This window comes from Mauremys reevesii, linkage group 3 (assembly GCF_016161935.1).
Source record: "Mauremys reevesii isolate NIE-2019 linkage group 3, ASM1616193v1, whole genome shotgun sequence".
NCBI lineage: Eukaryota > Metazoa > Chordata > Testudines > Geoemydidae > Mauremys > Mauremys reevesii.
In genome coordinates, this window is record NC_052625.1 from 112,430,524 (window position 1) to 112,454,221 (window position 23,698).

Here is a 23,698-nt window from a genome sequence, read left to right on the forward strand (position 1 = left end):
GGACTGTACCTGAATGTTTTGTAAATTTCAAGCACACAGCATGTCAGTTAGAATGTTATGTCTGCACAAGGGTATATTCTCTGACACTTAAGGAAATGATTACTAAGGCATAGGCTCTCTATTTTCATCAAATTTGCTAGCTGTTAAAGAATCAAATTCTCTTCAGAGGGTTTTTATGACCACTATAATTTAGGAAGGGCAAACCCTAAGGTTTTCATTCCTAAATTGCACTCTATCCATTAAAGGCCGCATATCATAATGAATGTCTTTTGTCCAAGGAGAGGTGAATGGAACTCCCTCTGGAGCACATCAGTGTAAACATCACTGCTTGCTGGGATAGAAGAGGCAATAAAAGGAACAAACTCTCCTCTGGGGCTGAGCTTACTGACTGCTGTTTCTCTCACAGCTATTGCTAGAATGGGAAGTGGGAGACTGAGGCCAGGAATTTGTCCTGCTTCTCTTGCATGTTAGACCATAACACTGAACAAAAGGCCATTGACTCAACCCTTATAACTGATTTAAGTGCCCTGTTTTAATGGCCTTTCCCCTCATGCACCTCTTATTTCAGATCAGTTTTCTTTCACTGAAAGAATATTGTTGTTTCTCATATCCTCTTTTTTCTGTAGATTTTTTTCTAGCTGCTGTTCTATATGATCTGAGACCTACTTTTCTTTCAGATTATTTCACTTCTGTTCATGTGCATGTTTGTACGTGCAAGCCCTATTACATGTACCATGTGGTACCAATCTTTTTTTTTAAATAAAGGTTTATAATGTTTAATCCAAACCTTTTTAAAAGGTGGTAGTTTTCAGAGTTAGAGAGCATACATCCCAAAAGCAATTTACTTGGTTATTTTCTGTATTCCCTTTGCTATTACTTCAGATATATTCTTAGATGTTAGCTGATTCCCTCATAGCCGGTATTCTGCTGTAGGCGACACTGAAACCGTAAATTGCTGATATCAGTATATTAACATGAAATAACAAAATAGGAATGCTCAGGGATTTATAAATCACAGAGGCTTAATTCTTTGCTTTGAATCCAGCCCATATGACTAGAAGTTGCTACTGTCTGATGGATGGCAGTGGCCTATGTAAAATGAGTTGGTGGTCCCAGTCCAATTCCCTAGGGAGCAGTGCTGACATGACAAATAGCACAACCACAATTGACAATAACTGAAACCTATGTTGACATTCACACTAATGAAGCCAAAACCTGAACAGAAATAGGATGTCAATTGCTTATCTATTCTTGAGGTATTCCATCCAGATCTGTATTAACCACCATTAGTGGGTATGAAGAATGGGGGAAATATCTGTATTATTTGTTCTGAATATCATATGTATCTCACTTTATAGGCTTGATATTATTCTGTTTTAATACACCAAGTTAAATCAAAGGAATCTGTTAGGGATTTAGAAAGAGATGGAGGATAAAAACTGTCTATACAGCTAGGGAGTAGTAGTCTGTTAGGGATAATAAGCAGGAAATGAAACAATGACACATATAATAAACCTCCAAAAAGAATAGCAAACATTGTTAAGAGAACATGGGTGCTATTAATCGGAAATGCCTACCTACCTGACTTCGGCCAGTTTAACAGATTTATGGCCTTTAATCACACCACAATTTAAGTGTTTAAAATGAATATCAGCATTGCCTTCTAACAAACAACATCTGAGTGTGAGACTTCATGGATCTGTGTAAGATCTGGTAAATCTAAAGTTTGATACAGTATTAATTTTTGGGTTTAAAACCTGTCAGAATAACTGACAGACACTAACCCTCAGAAGAAATAAAAGGTCAGCAAGCAGTGAAGAAAGTCACATAACACAGAAATAGGAATGAATTCCTGACCCTTATGAATGTTTCCAACATCACTGTGTCTGTCTCCAAAATATTATAGGGGAATCATATTTCCAGGTTTTATTACTGTATGATAAATTGTCAGCAATAAACAGCAACTAAAACAAACTGACATTTTACAAAATAAACCGTAACATTTTGGTATGTATCTAATGTATACAGCTGACATGATGAAAAGTAACTAGTCTACCATAAAAATGACTCACTTTAAAAACAATAACAACAACAAAAGAACCACATAACTCAGCTGGAGTTCACACAAAGCAAAGGGGAAAAAATGAATACTCCTCCCCATAACTCCCCAAACCCAGCAGGCTTACATCGTCATAAACAAAAGCTGAAGGCAATTGCATCTCCAAGCATTATGTTCATAATGCAAACTGTGTTTAATAATCAAAAACAGTAAATCAGCAGACGGGCTTTAATTAAAACTACACATTACTCTTTAAAACAGGCCCCTATTCAAATGAGCAGCTGTTTCACTGCACCATCAGTACAAAAATGTTTTCATTTGAAAACTTTCTAACACTTAACACTTGCTGAAAACACAACTTCAGCTCAGTTAGTGTCTTGCCTCTTGTTTACTGTTGATTTAGGGTTCATTTACATGGGAAATCAAATGTACTAATCCTCTTTGTATGAGTGCTTAGAGACTGGCATTCCTCAAAGCAGGCTGTTTGGTATATTGTGGGAATTCATATTGGTATGTGATCAGGAAAAATAGCTATAGAGAACAAAAAGGAGATGCCTGTACAAATTCCACTCCCTTCTTCTTTTTAATCCACTTGTTCATGGATGAGAGAGGCACCAAAAAGCTTTAACAAGTGTGATAGACCCAGGCCAGTTGGGTACAACAAAGTAGTAGAGGGCAGATATACTGGCCACTGGATTAGCAGTTTTCTGTTCCCTGACTGACCAGAGCAGAGGCTGCTCCAGACTAATGAGAACATCTGACTCCAATTAACCTGCAAAGAGTCAGGTGAGTCCATTAAGGTAATGTGAACACCTGACTCTAGTTAAGGCCCTTTTGATACTATAATAGGGCTCACTCCAGTCAGGCTGGGGAGAGCCAGGGGAGAGGAAGTGTGGCTGAAGGGCTGGTTAATGAAGACACCCTCAAACCATTGGTAAGGGAGCCCTAAGGTAAGGGAGAAGCAGGAGAGCTGTGGGGAAGTGCCCCGGGAAACATAGCAACTCTGGCAGTGAAAGGTCAGCTGCCAACAGCTGCTACCATTAGGGTCCCTGGGCCGGAACCCAGAGTAGAGGGTGGGCCTGGGTTCCCCCCAACCTGCCACTACAGAAACACTTCCTGGGAAGGGAAGACAGGCTCCTGTCAGGACAGGAGGCTAAAGTGTTCTGAAATAAGCCCTAGAGACAACAGAGACTGTGGGAGTGTTCTCACCAACCTCCTTGCGGGCTTATGATGAAAAGGGGTCAGTAGACTGTAACCCTGGCCCTAGAGAGAGAAGGGCTACTTGGAGGGTCGCGGTGAGGCACTGAGGCTAGCATAAATTTCCTAGAAGCGTGGGACCAACGGGGACAAGGTCAGAGCTCTGCCACACAAGTTACTTAGCCCAGAGAGGTCACCTCTGCTCTGCCATAGCCCACTATTTGGGACTGGAATAGACAAAAGGCTGTCACTTTCCTGCAGCGTCAACATCACTAGGGACATCATTTTGGGAAACTAGGAACTTGCACCCTTGCTCCAGTGCACTATGTGCAAACATAGATGTGAGGATAGGTGTACAATTTCTTTAAAAGTGTAGCAGGAAGCCAGGCACAACTGATGAGGAAGGTTCTAGGCAGGAGTGTATAGTGAAGCAGAGACACATAGTAGCTTTAGGGGTAACGCTTTCTTTAATCTAATTCAGTTCCTTGTTCGGTGTTATCAGAAACCAACTCTGTCTGTGATTCTTTACCATTGTTCCATACAAAAGCTCCTTTTGTTTATTCTATATTTATTCATATGTATGACCCCCCTTTAAAGGTCAGTGCTAGAATCAGCTCTCAGCAATTGCAATAGATAATTATTCTGCCCTAAGGAATTTACAGACACTAACTGGACCCCACAACGTCTTCCACCTACTATCCAATTTACAGATGAAAAACTCAGATACAGTAAAGTCATAATTATGCTCACATTGAAGCCAATAGTAAACTCTCATTGGGCCCTCTGTGATTTATTCAGAGTCATACCAAAGAGCTGGGAATAGTTAGGAGTCCTGGCTCCGATTCTGCCACTCTGATCACTGCACATGTACCATGACTTTAACCACTGGGGATGCAGTCACCAAGCCTCTGCCCTCTCATGTTGTGCTGTGACTATGGCTAGTGCTGTCTTAGCCATAGACAAAAGTGGTACTGTTGTTGTTTCATGACAGTATGTGCAGTTAGTATGGGAGCATCACTTTCTGCTAAACCATGCTATGCAGATTGGAGGTGACACAATTAATCTGTCTTGAAAATGGTTATTCAAGATTAAGAGGCTGGAGGGAAATGAAACCTGTATTTGTTTTCATCTCTTGTAAGCTCAGGCTGTGTTAATGGGTTACTATGCTCCAAGGATTTTCAGAGATGGGAATTATTCAGTTTTGTAATTATCACCTTCCTCCGCCAATATCTGAAGTTTCCAGGGCTATGACTTTTTAATGTGCTTTGCAGTTAGAATGTCTAAGCCCTGATATGTAGTTACATATCTCCTTTGGTATGCCCAAGACAGCTTCACCATTGCTTTCGGGCTAGCCTGAGCTGGAAGGCTCAGATCTAAGTAAGGAGTGATGTATAACCACACTGCCTCAGGAAGAGCCCCGGGAAGGAATTGTGACCAAATGTCTTCCTTGCTCCAGGTGGAAAGTAATTTACTGCAACCCTGAGGATGCAACTTACCCCCTCCCCGCCCGCTTGTCCCATGTCTAGGAGTGGGGAGAATGGGAAGAGGAGCAGCCCAGGCTCCATTCATTTTCCCACTCACCTGTTCATGGATTACATATGCCCCCATCCACTCTCCACTGCCATACCTGGACTGGTGTAGCGACATGAGGAGGGGTTGTGATTTTAATCCCTTTCTTCCCATGTGTGGCCATGTTACAGTCTATTGTAACAAGCCTGTGGACAGGGGAGAAGCGGTAGATGTGGTGTATCTTGACTTTAGTAAGGCATTGGTACTGCCTTGTATGAAATTCTCATAAACAAACTAGGGAAATATAACTTAGATGGAGCTACTATACGGAGGATGCACAACTGGTTGGAAAATTGTTCACAGATAGTAATTATCAGGCATTCACAGTCAAGCTGAAAAAACATATCAAGTGGGGTCCTGCAGAGATCAGTTCTGTTCAATATCTTCATCAATGATTAAATAATGGCAGAGTGTACTCGTATAAAGTTTGCGGATGATACCAAGCTGGAAGGGGTTGCAAGTGCTTTGGAGGATAGAATTAAAATTCAAAATGATCTGGACAAACTGGAGAAATGGTCTGAAGTAAATAGGATGAAATTCAATAAGGACAAATGCAAAGTACTCCACTTAGGAAGGAACAATCAGTTGCACACATACAAAATGGGAAATGACTGCCTAGGAAGGAGTACAGCAGAAAGGGATCTGGGGGTCATAGTGTATGACAAGCTAAATATGAGTCAACAGTGAAACACTGTTGCCAAAAAAACCAACCATAATTCTGGGATGTATTAGCAGGAGCATTGTAAGGAAAACACAAGAAATAATTATTTTGCTCTACTCCATGCTCATTAGTCCTCAGCTGGAGTATTGTGTCCTGTTCTGGGTGTCACATTTCAGGAAAGATGTGGACAAATTGGAGAAAATCCAGAGAAGAACAAAAAAAATTATTAAAGGTCTGGAAAACATGACCTATGAGGGAAGATTAAAAAAAATTGGTTTGTTTAGTTTGGAGAAGAGAAGACTGAGAGGGGACATAACAGTTTTCAAATACATAAAAGGTTGTTACAAAGAAGAGGGAGAAAAACTATTCTCCTTAACCTCTAAGGATAGGACAAGAAGCAATGGGCTTAAATTGCATCAAGGGCAGTTTAGGCTGAACGTTAGGAAAAACTTCCTAATGTTAGAGTAGTTAAGTACTGGAATAAATTGCCTAGGGAAGTTGTGGAGTCTCCATCATTGGAGATTTTTAAGAGCAGGTTAGACAAGCACATGTCAGGGATGGTCTAGATCCGTGATGGGCAACCTGTGGCCCATCTGGGTAATCTGACTGTGGGCCGCGAAACATTTTGCTGACATTGACCATCTGCAGGCACAGCCCCCCGCAACTCCCAGTGGTCGCAGTTTGCCCTTCCTGGCCAATGGGAGCTGCAGGAAGCGGTGGCCAGCACATCCCTGCAGCCCTCTGCTTCCTGCAGCTCCCATTGGCTGCGAACAGTGAACCGCAAACAGTGGGAGCTACGTGGGGCCGTCCCTGTGGACGGTCAATGTCAGCAAAATTACTCATGGTCCACAATCAGATTACCCATCACTGGTCTAAATAATACTTACTCCTGCCATGAGTGCAGGGGGGTGACTAGATGACCTCTCGAGGTACCTTCCAGTCCTATGATTCTATGGACCAGGTTAATAGGCTTGAGCGGTTTATCCCTTTATCTTGTGACCAACCCATTCAGAACAGACCAGAAAATATACTAATCACATAGATATACCTGTTATGCAAACTCTAACTTATAATATGTGTGACAGCAAAAATAAAAAGTCTATGCAATAAACTTATTGTTGGGATTGTTGCCAAATATGTCAAATACAGAGAAAGAGTTCTAAGCTGTACTCAGAATCAGTGAATGGGCGACACCATTCTCCATCAAGGACAGGTATGGTTTAGAGAACTCTGGGTTATGAAAAGCATGTAACTGAAAGCTGCAAAGAGCTGCAGTACTATTCACAGATTCATGGGACTATGGTTACTGGTACTTACTCACTATATTTTAGAGTTTTTGGGGAACCAAATTGTTCTAATTTTTGACCTTTGATCACTTGATCTAGATCAAAGTGTTACTAACACAACAGATATTACAGATATCAGGTCCATGATAAGTCAGATTTCCGCTATACACAAACATAGGCCCAGATTTTTAAAGCTAATTAGATGTTGCACTCAGTGTTGCAATGCCTAACTGATTTAGGAGATTAAATCTCATTTTCATTGATAGTTGGTGGGATTTTTGCTCCTGTGTGTTTAAATCTCTTTTGAAAATGAGATTTATGCTCCTAAATCAGTTAGGCATTGCAACTCTGAGCAGCAATGCCCAAATACCTTTAAAAATCTGGGCCATAATACATAGAAAACTTAAAAAGTAAGTACTTACAGTACATACATATTTTAGATAACTGTGTTCTTATTCACAAATCCATGTAAACCGTAAATTTTTATTTGTCTCCCAATTGTTTAAGGGTTGCTCCCAGATTTGAGATAATAAATACCTCCTATAATCCATGTGTCTGTTACATTGTAAACTCTTCAGGGCAGGGGCTATTTATTTATGTCTTTTACAGCACTGAGCACATTGTTGGCACTTAATAATTAGCAAATCTCTCTCTGTGTGCGTGTGAGAGAGAGAGAGAGACCATAACACTTGAAACGTTAATATTTTCCAGGACAGCACTAAAACCAGTGTTGTTTTCTTCTTTGTTACCCTTCATTTCATTTTAAAATGGGTCTGAACCAAAAACAAGAAGTCCAAATACCCCTGAACTTTTGAAATCCAAACCCAGCAGGTGTGAATTTCTCAGATGGCTCTTTCCTCTATAGTAGACTAGTCAGAACTCTGAATCCAGACACATTCATACTCTGCAGAAGGGGGTAGAATGATTTGAAACCTGAGTTAATTTGTGCCCTTCTCTAATCACAATATTAATTTTTACCTAGCACACAGCTTGCTTTATCAGGGAATGTACTGTGATAAAATGGAAAGGAAAAAAATGAATTCTAAATATTTATGAAAAAAATCTATTGTGAAATGGAGAAAAGACATGTAATATTAGAACATGGACTTTTTTTTTCCTATGACTGACTATCATTTTTCCTTTTCATCACGTTTAGGCCCCAAACCTGTAAACACTAAACCTGTGTTTATCTTTACTTAATAGCTTAATAGAGCTACTTTTGCGACTGAAGTTAGGCATGTGCTTCAGTGTTTGCAACATAGAAACCATTTCAGTATTTCAGAGGACATTTATATCAAATCTGTGGGTTTGGGTTGTTTTTTTAGGAACAGGATAATTGCCACATAAAACGGGCTATTGGTCCATCTGCTTTGATATCCTATTTCTGCCAAAGGCCAATAACAGACAAAGACACAAATCCTCCTCGTGCACCTGATTTTACAATATTATCTAATGGGAGATTTTTTTTCAGTGAAATGTATACTAAATTCCTTGATGTAATTAGTGGAATCCAGTGAATAGAAGTCCAGTAGGATGGATTCAATCACACAGGGCTAGTGTACTGTCTTAAAATTAATAACAGCTGCTGGTATTCCACACACAAATGAAATTCAAAGTGTTTAAGAGAGAAATTTACATCACACAAACCATTTCCCAGCATTTTAATTTTGTTCAGCTCTGGCTTTGGTGTGTTGCAAATGTCCCAAGTTAGTCAAAACAAACTGTGCATAGAGAAATAAATAGAGGAAAGGGCCACCCTCATCTTCTAGAATACATTCATTTGGAGGGGCAAGCGTGTATTCTTAAACAGGCAAAATTCCCATTGGAATTAGTGGGAGCTTTGCCTACTTACAGATTATAGCAGGAATTTTGACCATGTAAGGACTACAGGATCAGACCCTGAGGATTTTTTATATAGAAATAGAGGGCAATCATTATGCATTCAGAACTAGACAGTTCACACTGAAATATTGTAAATACCAGCAGTTTCATATTTCTTATAAACAGTTTCAAAAACAAAATCATGCAGAAGTTTTATCTGTGTATCTATAAAGCTGCCTTTCTTTTCCACATCCTTCAAATGAGCCTGTCAGATATTTGTTCCACAGTTTGAAAACATCTTAAGCTCACCGTTTTCCCCTTTTCGCCTCTTTAATCTTCTGTAGAATGCATTCATTTAATGCAAATGCTATGGGTGGGGGAAGATTTATGTTTATTTAAAAGAAAGTCGTGCCCATTCTAATCAGCATATCACTCCGAAAGCTCATGTGGAAAGAAACATTTTTGCCACATATAAATTCTGAAATGTGCTTGAATGCTGGGGCATCTCGGAGTCTTATTGCTGGTGCCTGTCATCTTACTGAAAGGTGAGATTGTTTGATGCTGGCAGATTGAGAGCCTGTTTGCAAGAGAGAGTTTCCACTTTGCTTAACTGATTATTCAAACTTAGTGGAAAAATTTTGCTGTGTAAATGCTTTACACGTTTTACGAAGTGCTTTTTTATTCAATTTTATGCGCTCGATTCTCCACAGGGTTACACCAATGTGATGCTGCGATTTCAGTGAAGTCACACTGATGTAAAACCGGTGCAGCACTTTGGCAAATCAGGTCTCAAAGCTCATGGAACAGTTGGTAAGCAAGTATAATATCATGAGAGAGGAGAGGACTGGGTATTCAAGCGAATAATATGCTCACCTCTCATTGCAGCAGATAACCCTTTTTACCTAATTATTGACAAGACTTTGTATAAATCCTAGGGCAGAAAGGATTGGTGGAAAATTGTGAAGGTTCTAGCATACTATGCTAGAAGTGTCTGCAGAGGAGAGAGAAACATTTCTGAGAGAGATACTTGCATTTTTCTGTAACTTCATAAAATAGAATGCTATCTGATGGCAATTTACCAGAAGAAGGAATGTCTTTTCTTGTGAAGTGTGGAGGATACCACACTTAGCTGTAAATGACCATGTTTTTTTATTTTTAGAGAAAATATGAATGAAGTTTTCTACCTGATCCTACTTCTATGGAGGTCAATGAAGGGCAAAACTCTCAGATGCACCGGTGGGAGCAAGGTTGAGCCATTTGATAAGATTGCAAGTTTGACTGATAAAAGGTAACTGTGTAGATGTAATATACTTAGACTTTTGTAAGGTTTTTGAGTTAGTACGTCACACCATTCTGATTATAAATCAGCACTATACCATATTAATATAGCACATGTTAAATGGATTAAGAACTGTCTGACAAATCTCAAAAAGTAGTTGTCAATGGGGAATCATCATCAAATGGGGGTGCGTCTAGTGGATGGTACAAGACTCAAAGCTATTTGACATTTTCGTCAATGATCTGGAAATAAATATAAAATCACTGCTGATTAAAACCTGTGAAAATAAAACAAGGAGTGGAGGAATGGCATGATGAGGACAAGGCAGCAGAGTGACCAGAATTGCTTGGTGAGCATGGGCCCCATTCAAACAAAATGCATTTTAATACAGCCAATGGTCTACAGAATGGAGAACTGTATCCTGGAAAGCAGTGACTCTGAACAAAACTTAAGGGTTATAGTGGACAAGAAACTCAACAAGAGCTAGATTTTTGCTGTGGCTAATTGTGATTTGTGGAAATATGAGCAGTGGAATAGTGAGTAGGAGTAGGCAGGTGATTTTACTTCTGTACAGTATTGGTGAGACAGATACTGGAATACTGTATCCAATTCTGGTAATCCCATTTTAAAATGAATGTTGAAAAATTCGAGAAGGTGCAGACAAGAGTCACACATGTGATTTGAGGATTGGAGAAAATGCTGTGCAATGAGAGACTTAAAGAACTCAATCTGTTTAGTTTATTAGAAAGAAGATAAAGGAGTGGATTGATTACAGTGTGTAAGAACCATCATGGAGAGAAGATACCATGTGTTAAAGGGAGGCTCTTTAATCTAGTGGAGAAAAGTATAACAAGAACCAATGGCTGGAAGTTGAAGCCAGACAATTTCAAATTAGAAATAAGGCACACATTTTTAACAGTAAGAGTGACCGATCACTGGAACAAACCACCAAAAGGTGTGGTGGATTCTCCATCTCTTGATGTCTTGAGATCAAGACTGGCTGCCTTTCTGGAGTACTGTATATGCCTTGGCCAAACACAAATTATGATTTAGCCACAAGTTATTGAGTTCAATACAAGGATAAATGGGTCTCTGAGATTTAATGGTCTGTGATCTACAGGAGGTCAGACTATAATGATCTAATGGTCCCTTCTGGCCTTAAAACCTATGACTCTATAATGGTCAAGTGCTTTGTTTTGTAATAGTTAATGCACTTTGACTGCCAGAGCTTTATATGCTTTGTTGAGATTTGCATTTTGCTTTTATTACATTGTAAAGAGGATATTTGGGCAGTTAATTTAATTAGTTTCTAGCTTTAAAAAAAGTTATTGATATAATATTTCCACCTCGAGGAATACAGGAAGTGGACAAAGAGATTAAAAGATCCTTTTAGTATAGATTATGTGACTCACGAGCATGTTTCTCATGTGGGTAGACAGGTCCAAGCTATACATTTTGGATCTGTCTAGAAACTTGCATGTCTCTTTGACAATCTGAGGACAAATGTACCTGGTAGTGTGGGAGGCAAATTGTCCCAAGTGCTTTCCTTCCTACCAGAATCACCTGTCTTGCCTGGTTTCTGCTTTAGCCATCTGCTCATTTTAGAGCATCCAGGGGCTGATCTTTGCTAGGCAGTAAGAAAGCTGGGAGATGATACTGTTTACATTTGACCTACAGGAGTTTTAAGGCTGTGTGTCATCTTTGTACTTCAACAGTTCACCTGATCTCCTAATGACTTCCACATGTTATTCAGCATCTGTGTGAAGAGAATTAAACCTTGTGTGGCTTTGGAGGTGGATGAACAGTTGCCCATAACAACACTCTGGGTTTGATCTGAAAGGGCTTAAAGCATTTCAGGGCATTTCCACTGAACCCTGAAGTTTTCTTAGAGGTTAATTATTTGTACAGGTTAAGTAGCTGTATGCGCAGCCCTGCAGAGGTCTAGCAAGGGATGTATTTCTTTTGTCTTCAGACCAGCACACATCATCCCACAGAGAAATAAGTGCTTCCTCCATAATGCCATGCCCTGGGCTGAAGCCTGACTGAGAGGCATCCAAAATACTGGCAGTTGGTAGGGAGCACTGGAGACTGATTTTTTATTTTATTTTATTAGCTGCTCAGTTACTTTGCTTAAAAAAGGGAGGCTGGAGTCCAAGATCTCTAATATTAAGCAGTGGTGTCTTTAGTATTGCTCAGGCTATTGCATGATTGAGGCTGAGTGATAAAAGACACCTTTTGTACAGAAGGGAATTATATTATTGCTGCCCGCCTTCTTAACAGTGTTCCTGGAACTAAAAATAGTCGAGCCTAAAATGTCTGTTTAAACTGAAATGTTTTTTATCTAAAAGATTGAGTGATTTCTCTAAGGAATGTAAATGAACTTTGTTTCTTGCCAAAAGGTAACTATTTAAAAGATGGTCTACAAAAGCAATTATGGAAATTCTGAACTAAAAATGTCTTTACTAAATCAACATTAATATAAAAAACCTTGCATATGGGAAACTGTTTTTTTTTTATCTGCATTAAAGTCTTTGAAATTTCAGCAGTGGGAAAGGGCAGAGATCCCATCACTAGTTTGGAGGAGGAATTTAGGATTGACTCTCAGTTGTCCCAGAATCTTTCAGTTCTAATTCTGGCACCATAGACACTTTCAGCCAATTCTGTTCTAGGACATACTCATTTGGATTTCACTTTCTTCAGTGTGTGCATCTGAGGAGAAAATTTAGGCTTTTGTAAGGAAATCAGATCTTTTTGTCCTCGCTGCTGAATAATAGAGAATAAATGACACACTATTTTCTGAGTCCCAGTGGTATTTTTTTCAAGTTAAGAGTAAATATGACAGGAGAGTCAAAGTTGTACAGTTATAGAATAATGGGGAAATGCTGTAGAGGAGCTACCTTACAAAGAACTGACAGAGGTCTGACAGATATGATAATATCCTGCAATATTCTGGACAAATTTTATGGAATTAAGTTAAACCTTAGAGAATTAGGGTTAAATATTTTAAGAGTTCATTGTAATAAAATGCAAATGTTTATGTACTACTGAGGGATTGTATGTATTTCCCTGGGGGAGGGGAACCACAGGCCTCCAGGAACTAAGAACAGTGCAGCGTGGTTAGGCAAATCCACTCAGGTTGTAACACCTCCAGAGAATGACCATCACCTGGAGAGGGAGAGTCTTGTATGTACTGGTTCAAACTGGATTCTCCAGGAACCAACAAAGAGAAGACTTTTGGTTAAATGGCCTGAGTTAAAGCTGACTCAAGGCCTTCTTTCTGATCCGGCAAATGGAACAGGACATCTGTTCCAAGCGGGCCCCCAATCCTTTGGGAAGGGTTGGAATGTCTTTGACCCACTGAGGCCCCGTAAGACTTGGGAGCTAGTTCTGAACTGGAACAGTGATGAACATATGACCAGAGAAAAAAACACTGTGTGGGCTTTGAAGGACTAATCACCAACCGTTTCCCTTGTTGGAGTTTGGGGGTGATCTCTGGTAAGCTTATTAGCATGCATGTATCTTTTTATTTATAATATGTTTTCTCTGTAACACTTTTACCTTAACAATAAAAGTGCTTCTGTAGAAAGAGCTGTATGGTAACTTATAACTGTGGGCAACTACACTATTGTTAGTCTCTGAAGAGAAAGCATAGTGCAGATACTGGCCATTTAGGCAGCCTGTCCTTTGTTGGGGATAGGCAGGGAACTGTGCAGTGTGGAAATACCCTAGTCAGGAGGGAGAGAGATGCTGGTCTCTCACCAAGAGAGGTGACAGCTGAAGAGCTGGAAGCCTAGAGTGGGCGCTGTTGCTGGACCAGAGAGTGGGAATACTGGTGCAGTTGCCCTGAACTGTGACAGTAACAGTGGAGGGAAATATGGAGTGGGGCTGATTTGCCTTTATTGGAATAAATGGAAAAGATTTTAAATTAAGGGCAATACAATTCCTTTCCGTGAAAAATGTGCATTAGCGGGAAATATGAATACAAAATTCCCATGGCTCTGATGCCACACACAACCTGAGGCATTATCTGCTAGGAGGGAAAGGGTTCACAGTCGCATGGAGAGAGTAGGGGCAGGATCTCCTAATGGCATGGAACCTGAGGATCCATGAGGAATCTTGGCCCCTTGCTTGCAATCCTTGGAAAAGCCACATGGAGTTCCATTTCCTCTGTACTGATCCCTAGTCGCCTCACCCTCTGGCAGCATGGTGGGCTCTGTTGGTGCTACCATTGGTCTGCAGCTGTGCACTAAAGGAGGACAGAAGCTGTAGACAGAGAGTTAACACTCAGGAGAAACATATGGGGAAATCTGTGGTTCTTCTAGAGGGATGCTGCTCCCTAAATCACTCCAAGGGGCTTTCACAGGCTGGAGGATATAGGGGGGTGGGGGAGGGGAACATGCTGCATAGGCTCCACTCCTCCTTTGTCTGAGATATTGTTTTCTGTTGAAATGTAACTTGAATAGCACTGTAGTTTAGCTTCCTTCTTTACCCCACAATAGAAGGGAATATGGGACCTGTTGTGTTAATAGGTTTTTTTTTTTAATCAGGCTTATTTCATACTCAAAATGGCCAATTTTAGTGGGAGTTTTACATGGAGGGATCATTTACCAACACACAGTATGGTGGAAATGTAATATTATTCAGAATCAGAACTGTGTTCAAACCAGTATCATGAAAATCAAAATTAATATGGAAATAAATTCCTTTATGATCTTTTAGTGTTATTAGACTTAACTATAGAAAGAAAGTGAAGCTTGGAAGGAAGTACTGTAACACACATCTGAGTAGCTGCTATACACTCAAGAGTCATGAACTGGAATGAATCAGATGCATCTAGCTGAAGTAACTGAGATATGAATGTAGGACATAGGGCAATGGAGAAAATGATCTACTTGTGAAAACCTGAGACAAAAGACTTTTCAGCATGGATGCCAACTTTTAATTATTTACAATAAAAATAATGTTGGGAAAGAGTTTTTAAAATATTTTCTTATTCCAATTGTAATGGTCTCCACTCAGAGTCTGGTTGGGAAGCAATGCCTAGTGGTCACAGCCACAACCCCGGACTGCCAAGGGAGTTGTGGGGAACGGAGCCCGGGCCCCCCCCACTCTACCAGGCTCCAACCCAGGGCCCTTTTAGCAACCAGTAACCTGGCAACAAAGACACTTAAGGCTGACCTCCCTGGGCCTCTTCCATTCATCTCCCCTGCCCCAGAGTCACCTAAGTCCAAGGCCTTTGCTTGATGTGACAATACAAATCCCAAGGAAGCAAGAGGGAGTCGCCACTGTCCAGGGCCACAGAACACTTCCCTCTCTGCTTGTCTCTGTGGAAGGTCCTCCCGTTCCTCACGGTAGGCCCCTTTGGGCAGCTGTGTCAGAGCCTTTAAGTTTCGCTCTGCCCTGCTCTGCTGGAGCTGTGGGCTGCAGGTCTGCTCATCTTCAACTCTGCTTGCCAACTGAGCTAATTCACTGCCTTTTAATTCCTCCAGCAGATGGAGCATTTGCTGCAGTTGTGGAGGGGTGGGGCTGGCTGAGCCCAAAATGAGCCCTTAAGCTCTTGCTGCTCAGTGTGGGGTTTGTACACCTCATCATACCAATGCTTAATTGTTTCTCCTCAAAGGGCAAGGGAAGAAGGAACAAGGGAAAGAGAAACGAATACAGATTTTTCAAAAGTGTGTGTGTGTGTGTGAAGCGCGCTGGTCAATGTGTGTTACATATCTCCCCTTGTGCCCACAACAGCCTTCCCCCATCCCCCTCAATGGAGCCTGGCTATCTAGTTCAAGTGATAGTCTCATGCTTTTAGCTTTGGGGGTCCCTGGTGTATAGGCCAAAATGGCAGCCATCATACATGCACACTTCTGAAAATCTGACAAATGCTTGCTGACTTCTCTACCACGTGTTAGGCCAGGGGTTCTTTAATTTATTCAGAGTTTGTACCCCAGTTCTTACCAGAGAGATTGTCTCATGTCAGTCACCTTCCTTGTTCCTGATTGTGCAGACTACCTGCCCTCTATCTATGATGTCAGAACATCCCATTGGGGAACCACAACAATTACTTACATTACAAAGTAATTTTAGAAAGTATTTAATATATTTTTAGTTCCTTTTAAAGCTATTTAGTAGCTGGAAACAAGGAGAAAAGCCAGCAATGTGACCAGCCAGCTTCCTGCAGACCATCATCAAATGCTACACAGACCACAATTTAGGAACCACTGTTAGGAGAATGTTTATCATATAACTTATGGAATAGATGACAACATAGGCTCTGACCTGGCAAAGGTTTGTACAAATGCATATTCTTACACCCTCCTAGAGTCCCAATGACATCAATGGGATTGTATGTGGTAAAATGTGTCTGAGTTTATGGATCTGTTAGTAGGGATGCCTCCCAAGTGTTAGCCCATATACTATTAAAATATCAACTCCCTCTCATTAATTGTGAGAATAATTTTCTCAAACAAGCAAGGTCATTCAAACCACATAACAAATTAAACTGAACTATAACTCTGTAGCCAAATAACCTGAACTTTGAGGAAGTTCAGATTCAAATCTGAATCCAAATATCGACTTCATTAATCAGCCCCCCTCCCAATTTAAAATACTAAGAACCTTTCTATGATTTTCATCTTCTGAAGTATGGACTTTCTGGAAAGCTAAGTATCTTCACTTGATGTCCAGTTAATTAGCCATCTATTTCCTCATGTAGGTCCTATCCTATAAATTCCACCACAAGTAATTCTTTTGGCTTCAATTTTTCACAAATAGATCATTTTCTCCATTACCTCACTCAATTACTTCACTTAATTAAACAAGGTGTATCTGATTTATTCTAGTTCACTGCTATTGAGTGCCTAGTAGGTACTCCTATGTGTGCTATAATATTATTTCCTCCGAACTGCATTTTCTTTCTCTGGCTAGATCTAATAATAACGTAGGACAATCTCAAGGGACTTAGCCACCATGAATTTATCCAGTCCCCTTTTAAACATTGTTATAGTCCTAGCCTTCACAACCTCCTCAGGTAAGGAGTTCCACAAGTTGACTGTGCGCTGCGTGAAGAAGAACTTCCTTTTATTTGTTTTAAACCTGCTGCCTATTAATTTCATTTGGTGACCCCTAGTTCTTGTATTATGTGAATAAGTAAATAACTTTTCCTTATCCACTTTCTCCACATCACTCATGATTTTATATACCTCTATCATGTCCCCCCTTAGTCTTCTCTTTTCCAAACTGAAGAATGCTAGCCTCTTTAATCTTTCCTTGTATGGGACCCTCTCTAAACCCCTAATCATTTTAGTTGCCCTTTTCTGAACCTTTTCTAGTGCTAGAATATCTTTTTTGAGGTGAGGAGACCACATCTGTACACAGTATTCGAGATGTGGGCGTACCATGGATTTATATAAGGGCAATAATATATTCTCAGTCTTATTCTCTATCCCCTTTTTAATGATTCCTAACATCCTGTTTGCTTTTTTGACCGCCTCTGCACACTGCGTGGACATCTTCAGAGAACTATCCACGATGATGCCAAGATCTTTTTCATGACTCGTTGTAGCTAAATTAGCCCCCATCATGTTGTATGTATAGTTGGGGTTATTTTTTCCAATGTGCATTACTTTACATTTATCCACATTAAATTTCATTTGCCATTTTGTTGCCCAATCACTTAGTTTTGTGAGATCTTTTTGAAGTTCTTCACAATCTGCTTTGGTCTTGTCAATAACCCCTGGTTCTTGTGTTGTGTTATGTGACAGGGTAAATAACACCTCCTTAGTCACTTTCTCCACACCACCTTTTCTCTTTGCCACCTTACTGTTCACCTCTATTTTCCAGATCATATATTAATATGTTGAATAGCACAGTTCCCATACAGATCCTAGGAGGACCCTGCTATTTACCTCTCTCCATTGTGAAAACTGATCTTTTATTCCTACCCTTTGTTTTCTGTTTTTCAACTGGTTACTGATCCAGGAGAAGACCTTCCCTGTGATCCCATGACTGTTTACTTTGCTTAAGAGCCTTTGGTATAGGACCTTGCCAAAGGCTTTCTGAAAGTCCAAATACATTATATAAACAAGATCAACCTTGTCCACATGCTTGTGGACACACTCAGAGAATATTAATAGGTTGATGAGGCATGATTTCCCTTTACTAAAGCCAGGTTGACTATTCCCCAACGTATTGTGTTCATCTATATGTCTAATTATTCTGTTCTGTACTATCATTTCAACCATTTTGCATGGTATTGAAATTAGGTTTACCAGTCTGTAATTGCTAGGATTGTCTCTGGAGAGTTTTTTTAAAAATCAGCTTTAAATTAGCTATCCTGCAGTCACTGGTACAGAGGTTGATTTAAAAGATAGGATACATATCGAAGTTAGTAGTTCTGCAATTTTGTATCAGAGTTCCTTAAGAACCCTTGGGTGAATACCATCTGGTCCTGGTGACTTATTACTGTTTAATTTTATCAGTTTGTTCCAAAACCTCTTTCTACAAATACCTCAATCTGGGGCAGTTCCTCAGATCTGTCATCTAAAAAGAATGGCTCTGGTGTGAGTATCTCCTCCACATCCTCTCCAGTGAAGACCAATGCAAACAATTCATTTAGCTTCTCCACAACAGCCTTGTCTTCCTTGAGTACTTCAACACCTTGATCATCTAGTAGCCCCACTGACTATTCGGCAGGCTTTCTGCTTCTGGTATATTTAAAAATAAATTGCTGTTAGTTTTTGTGTCTTTAGCTAATTGCTCTTCAAATTCTTACTTGGCCTGCCTTTTACTTTTACACTTGACTTGCAGAGTTTGTGCTCCTTTGTATTTTCCTCAGTAGGAATTTCCAATTTCTAAAGGATGCCTTTCGGATTGTCTCTTTTACTCTGCTGTTTAGCCATGGTGGCATTTTTGTTTGTTTTTCTTTTACTTGAGGTATACATTTAGTTTAAGCCTCTAGTATGGTGTTTTAAAATAGTCTCCATGGTTTGCTGGCATTTCAACCTTGTAACTGTTCCTTTTAATTTCTGTTTAACTAGCTTCCTCATTTTTGTGTCGTTCCCCTGTGAAGTTAAATGCTACGGTGGTGGGCTTCTTTGTTGTTTTCTCCCTGCACAAGGATGTTTAAATTTAATTACATTATAGCAGTGGGTCTCAAACTTTTTTACTGGTGACCCCTTTCACATAGCAAGCCTCTGAGTGTGACCCCTCTTATAAATTAAAAACACTTTTTTATTTAACACCATTATAAATGCTGGAGGCAAAGCGGGGTTTGGGGTGGAGGCTTGTGACCCACCATGTAATAAGCTTGTGACCCTCTGAGGGGTCCCAACCCCCAGTTTGAGAACCCCTGCATTATAGTCTTGATTATTGAGCAGTTCAGCTATATTCATCTTTGGGACCAGATCCTGTGTTCCACTATGGGTTAATTCAAGATTGCCCCTCCCCTTGTCAGTTTCAGGAATAGCTGCTCTAAGAAGCAATCATCTACTATGTCTAGAATTTTTTTCTCTGCAACTCTTCCTGAGCTGACGTGTACCCAGTCAATATGAGGATAGTAGATATCCCCCATTATTATTACATTTTCAGCCTTTGTAGCCTCTTGAATCTTCCTGAACATTTCAGTCACTGTCACCATCCTGGTCAGGTGATCAGGAGTTTGTTCCTACTGCTATATTCATGTTGTTTAAGCAATAACAATATCAAGAAGTGAGGTTTTTACAACAAATAAGCCTGGTCTACATGGAAAAGTTATGTCAGCATAGTGGAAAAATTCACACCTGTGACTGACATAGTTATGCCCACAAAACTCCCAGTTTAGATGCAGCTATGTTGATGGAAGAAGTATTCTGTCGACATAGCTAATGTCATTTGGAGAGGTGTTTGTACACTGACAGAAATACACCTTCTGTTGGTTTAGGTTGTGTCTACACTAGATGACTCTGTCAACATAGCTATACCCTATAGTCTCTGTAATGCAGATATATCCATAAATTTGCATGCAAATATGATGGTGGGTATGCCTCACATTGGCATTGGGAGGGTTACTGGGAACTTCAGAACTCAATTAAACTACCTTTTGGCACCTAGAGGGGTGTTAAGTAGGTTAATTAGCAGGGCCACATGGAAAGGAGTCAGGTTTAAAGTCCTGCAACCTGACCTGAACCTGACTGGACCCAACTGGGTGTTGGGTCCCGGTCGGGTGGGAAAACAACTAGACCTTCTAAGGCTTGGCCAGAATTGGCTCTTCTCCTCCTGTCCAGAGGATCAGCATGGCAGTGGCTGGGTGCCTCACTTCTCCTGGCCGCCATCACCTCACAACATTGTGTGTGTGCTGTGGAGTGTGTGCGCTGAGGAGTCGCAGTGCCTCTCACTCAGCAGCAATGCACGCATTGTGCAGCAGTGGGCAGCAGATGGCAGGAGTGAGTCACACAGCCACTGTTGTGCTGACCCCCACAGGTACGAGACACGACCCCATGGGAAGGAGGCCGTGTTGGTGCTGACTCGGGTGTGGGTGGAAGGCTTGGGGTTGGGTCGCACTGGGAAATGACTTGACCCACTGGGGTGTCAGGTAGCTTTGGATCTGATTTAGGTCCAGGTTGAGCCTAAAAATTAGGACCAAGCAGAGCTCTAGTAAGGGTTCCTTAAAAAGACTAAGAAAGCTCAGATGGAGAATGACCCAGTGGGGAGGAATGTGGGAGTTCTTGCTCTCTGGGAATGTTCTGAGAGAAATAAGGAGCAGAATGTTGGGAAAGACTGGGGAAGGAGTGAAGCTCATGCCCAGAAATGGCGGGAGTGGTTTAAATACAAGTGGTTTGTATTTATGTTTGTTGGATTTGTTGGAGAACTCCAGGGAAGAATCCTGTCAGTCATGGCTCTGGAGGAGGGGAGAAGGCTGAAATCTTGGAGAGTCTGAGAAATGCAGGCATGTAGTGGGCCTAAGAAGAGGCTGTGGGAAAGGCACATTGACAGGGTGAGGAAGAAGCTCAGGGAGATAGCAGGGGGTAGGTCTGAATATAGAGTGACCTTGCCTGCTAACTACAGAGTCACTGGGCTAGAACCAAGAGGAGAGGGAGGGCCTGGGTTCCCTCACAAGCCATGGGGGAAGGTGGTGAGGAACTACCATCTGAGAAAAGGAAATAAGGAGGACTGAACCCTGAGGGAAGGTTGTGAAGACCACTGGGCCAGAGTCAGGGGCCAAAAACCTGATGTAAGGACATGAGACGTTTATTGTATTGGCTTTCTATTACTCTGGAAGGGATGAAAAAAAAATGACCTGGCTGCGGGGCCAAGTTGCAGGAAGAGAACGACAATCGACGTGGGTTCTAGCAGAAGAGCCTACGGTGCCACACCCTGCCACGAAAGGGCACACCAGCAACGAGTCTACTTTTCCATAGTTAAATAAATAAATAAATAAAAAAGCTTGTCACCTTAGATCTAGCTTGGAACTTTAATTACACAGTACATCTTCAGTGACAGCTTGTAACATGGAGGATCAGATAATATGCAAAATGCCATAGAAACAGTTATTAAAACAAACCAGAGTCAGTAAGCTAGCATCATAGGCCGAGAAATGAATGTATCCATAACAAATGATCTTCTCTGCAAATATATATTTTATGACCCCCATAGACATGGAGGAGAATAGAAGGAAATGTTCACTAAATCCTAGAAAGGAAATGAAGATACTGAGTTAAACATTCCATTGCCACCAACACGCTTAAACCTAATGAATTACATAGGAAACTTGTTTTCACGTATTTCATCACCTTTAGCAGTATTTGGAGCTCTCTTTGAGTTGCACATGTATTTCTAGGTATATCGTGCTAAAACCTGGCGTCATTGACGTCAGTGGGAATGTTGCCTTTGTTTCCAGTGAAACCTGAATTTGACTCACAATGCATATAGTCTGTATAGCAGGAGGGATGAATACATAAACCCATCAGACATGCTAAACCAGATCAGCTCAGTGATCCTTCTAGTCCATATTCTGTCTCTGAGGGTGGCATCATAGATGTTTAAGAAGAAGCTTTAAATCTCATGTAATGCATTTGATTGTGCAGTAAATTTCTTCTTGACTTAAGATGCTGTGATAGAATTGCAAGCAATCAAAGGCATGGTGCTGAAAATGCAGTTTAAGGTAATGAATACATCACTATTGGTTTCATGGCTGTGCAGTAGACCTGGGCAAATAATTAACAAAATACATCTAACATTTAGCCTTCTTCTCTGCTCCTGTAAGATCAATGAGCAAAATGTGATTTCCTTCACACTTTTCCACTATTCAGAATTATTAGATACATTGTTTGCAACTTCTTTTCCTCTGTGAATTCATTGCAGACACGTCTCAGACCACTTGCTTGTAGCTTATTTGAGCTATAGTTCGTTGTGATTGTTCAGATAAATCATTCAGTATTAAATATTCATTTTCTGCACAAACTTGGGCAAATAAGACATTCTCACTGAAAGCGAACACCTATAGTGGGAAAATATGGCCAAAGCAAACCAATGTAAGCCAATGAATATTCATAGCAAATGTATTTCACTATTTGGCCAGTTCTAGTACTGTATACAGTAACATAGAACTGCTAGTTCAGAAAGATACCAAATACTAGAACATATATACTCTGAGGAACTGGAGCATTGCCCAAAGCTATATAGTAGGTTTCAGCAACCAGTAAAATACCACAGAGCAGCCTCTTATCTTGTGTAAACCAGTATCAACAGAGGTATGCCAATTTATACCTGATAAGCTCCAGCCTTGTATTTGAAGTCAATGGAGCTGTGTTGATTTACACCAGTTGAGGATCTGTTCTATATTTGCAGTGCCTTTTTATTTAAAATATTGTACACATTTCAGAAAAAGTTTTCTGTTTTTAAATCATGAGCCAGGAGACAAAGTTAACAAACTTTCTGTCGAGCCTTGAAATTATTTCAGGAAAAAGAAAGTTTCAGAAGTCTGAGTTCTGCAGCAGAATGGTACTGTCCCAGAAAGCCTTACGTTTTCCACTAAAAGGGAAACAAATAATATCTGCTTCTCTAGCATTGATTTTTCATTTATCATCACACTTACCCAAGTCTCCTTAAACTAGCCATCGGCTGTTCTCCAAATGCGGAGCCCAGGAACAGGAGAAGGGTGATATTTTCAAAAAAAGGAATGTCCTATTTCCTTCACTGCCTACATACTCTCTTTTTAATAATCTCCTTTCTCTAGCGACCTTCACTGCTGATGGCAGAGCTGATTCAGGCTAAGCTCTTTTGAACTATACCAGCAATTTTTTTAGGCCTCTATTATTAAAGCAGTCAATAGGTTATTAGTTCAGTTCACTTTCTTACTCACTGATGTCTAAACCTAGTTTATCTTCTTCTTACCAAGAGGGAAACAGGAAGAAACACCAATGGTTTGGGGCCAGATTCTATGATCGTATTATTAATGCACAGGTACAGGCTCCGGGTGGGTGCAGAGCTGGACTATTCCAGCAGGAGAACTATGACAGTTTGTGCCGCAGGGAGGCACAAAGCCTCTTAGAACTCGCCACACAAAGGGGAGTGTGCTTGTTGCACCCCTCAGGGTGGTGTAGCCTGCTTCTTTCTCTGAGCCCATCCCACATTACTGCTCAGTGCTGAAACAGAGAGGAACTATGGCTCAAGCTGATTGAGAATTGTTTGATGAAACTTTTTTTGTCAGAAAATACTGGTTAGTCAAAACAGAAGCATCTAATAGATGATCAGCAAGATTGTATTATGGGAATTCATGTTTCCTACTAGGGCTGTTGATTAATCACAGTTAACTCTCGCAATTAACTTAAAAAAATTAATCGAACGGTTAAACAATA

General features: G+C 40.6%; 2 long non-coding RNA genes across 2 annotated transcripts in view; one reads left to right on the top strand and one right to left on the bottom strand.

Moving 5' to 3' along the window:
* The window catches only part of LOC120401760, a 116,244-nt gene that overhangs the window by 76,174 nt on the left and 16,372 nt on the right, over window positions 1–23,698 (bottom strand). The gene's annotated exons all lie outside the window — the stretch shown is intronic.
* LOC120401762 lies at window positions 2,939–21,757 on the top strand. The gene is made up of 3 exons (XR_005596717.1): window positions 2,939–2,993; window positions 9,753–9,881; window positions 21,121–21,757. It is a non-coding gene; the product is annotated as an uncharacterized LOC120401762 (long non-coding RNA).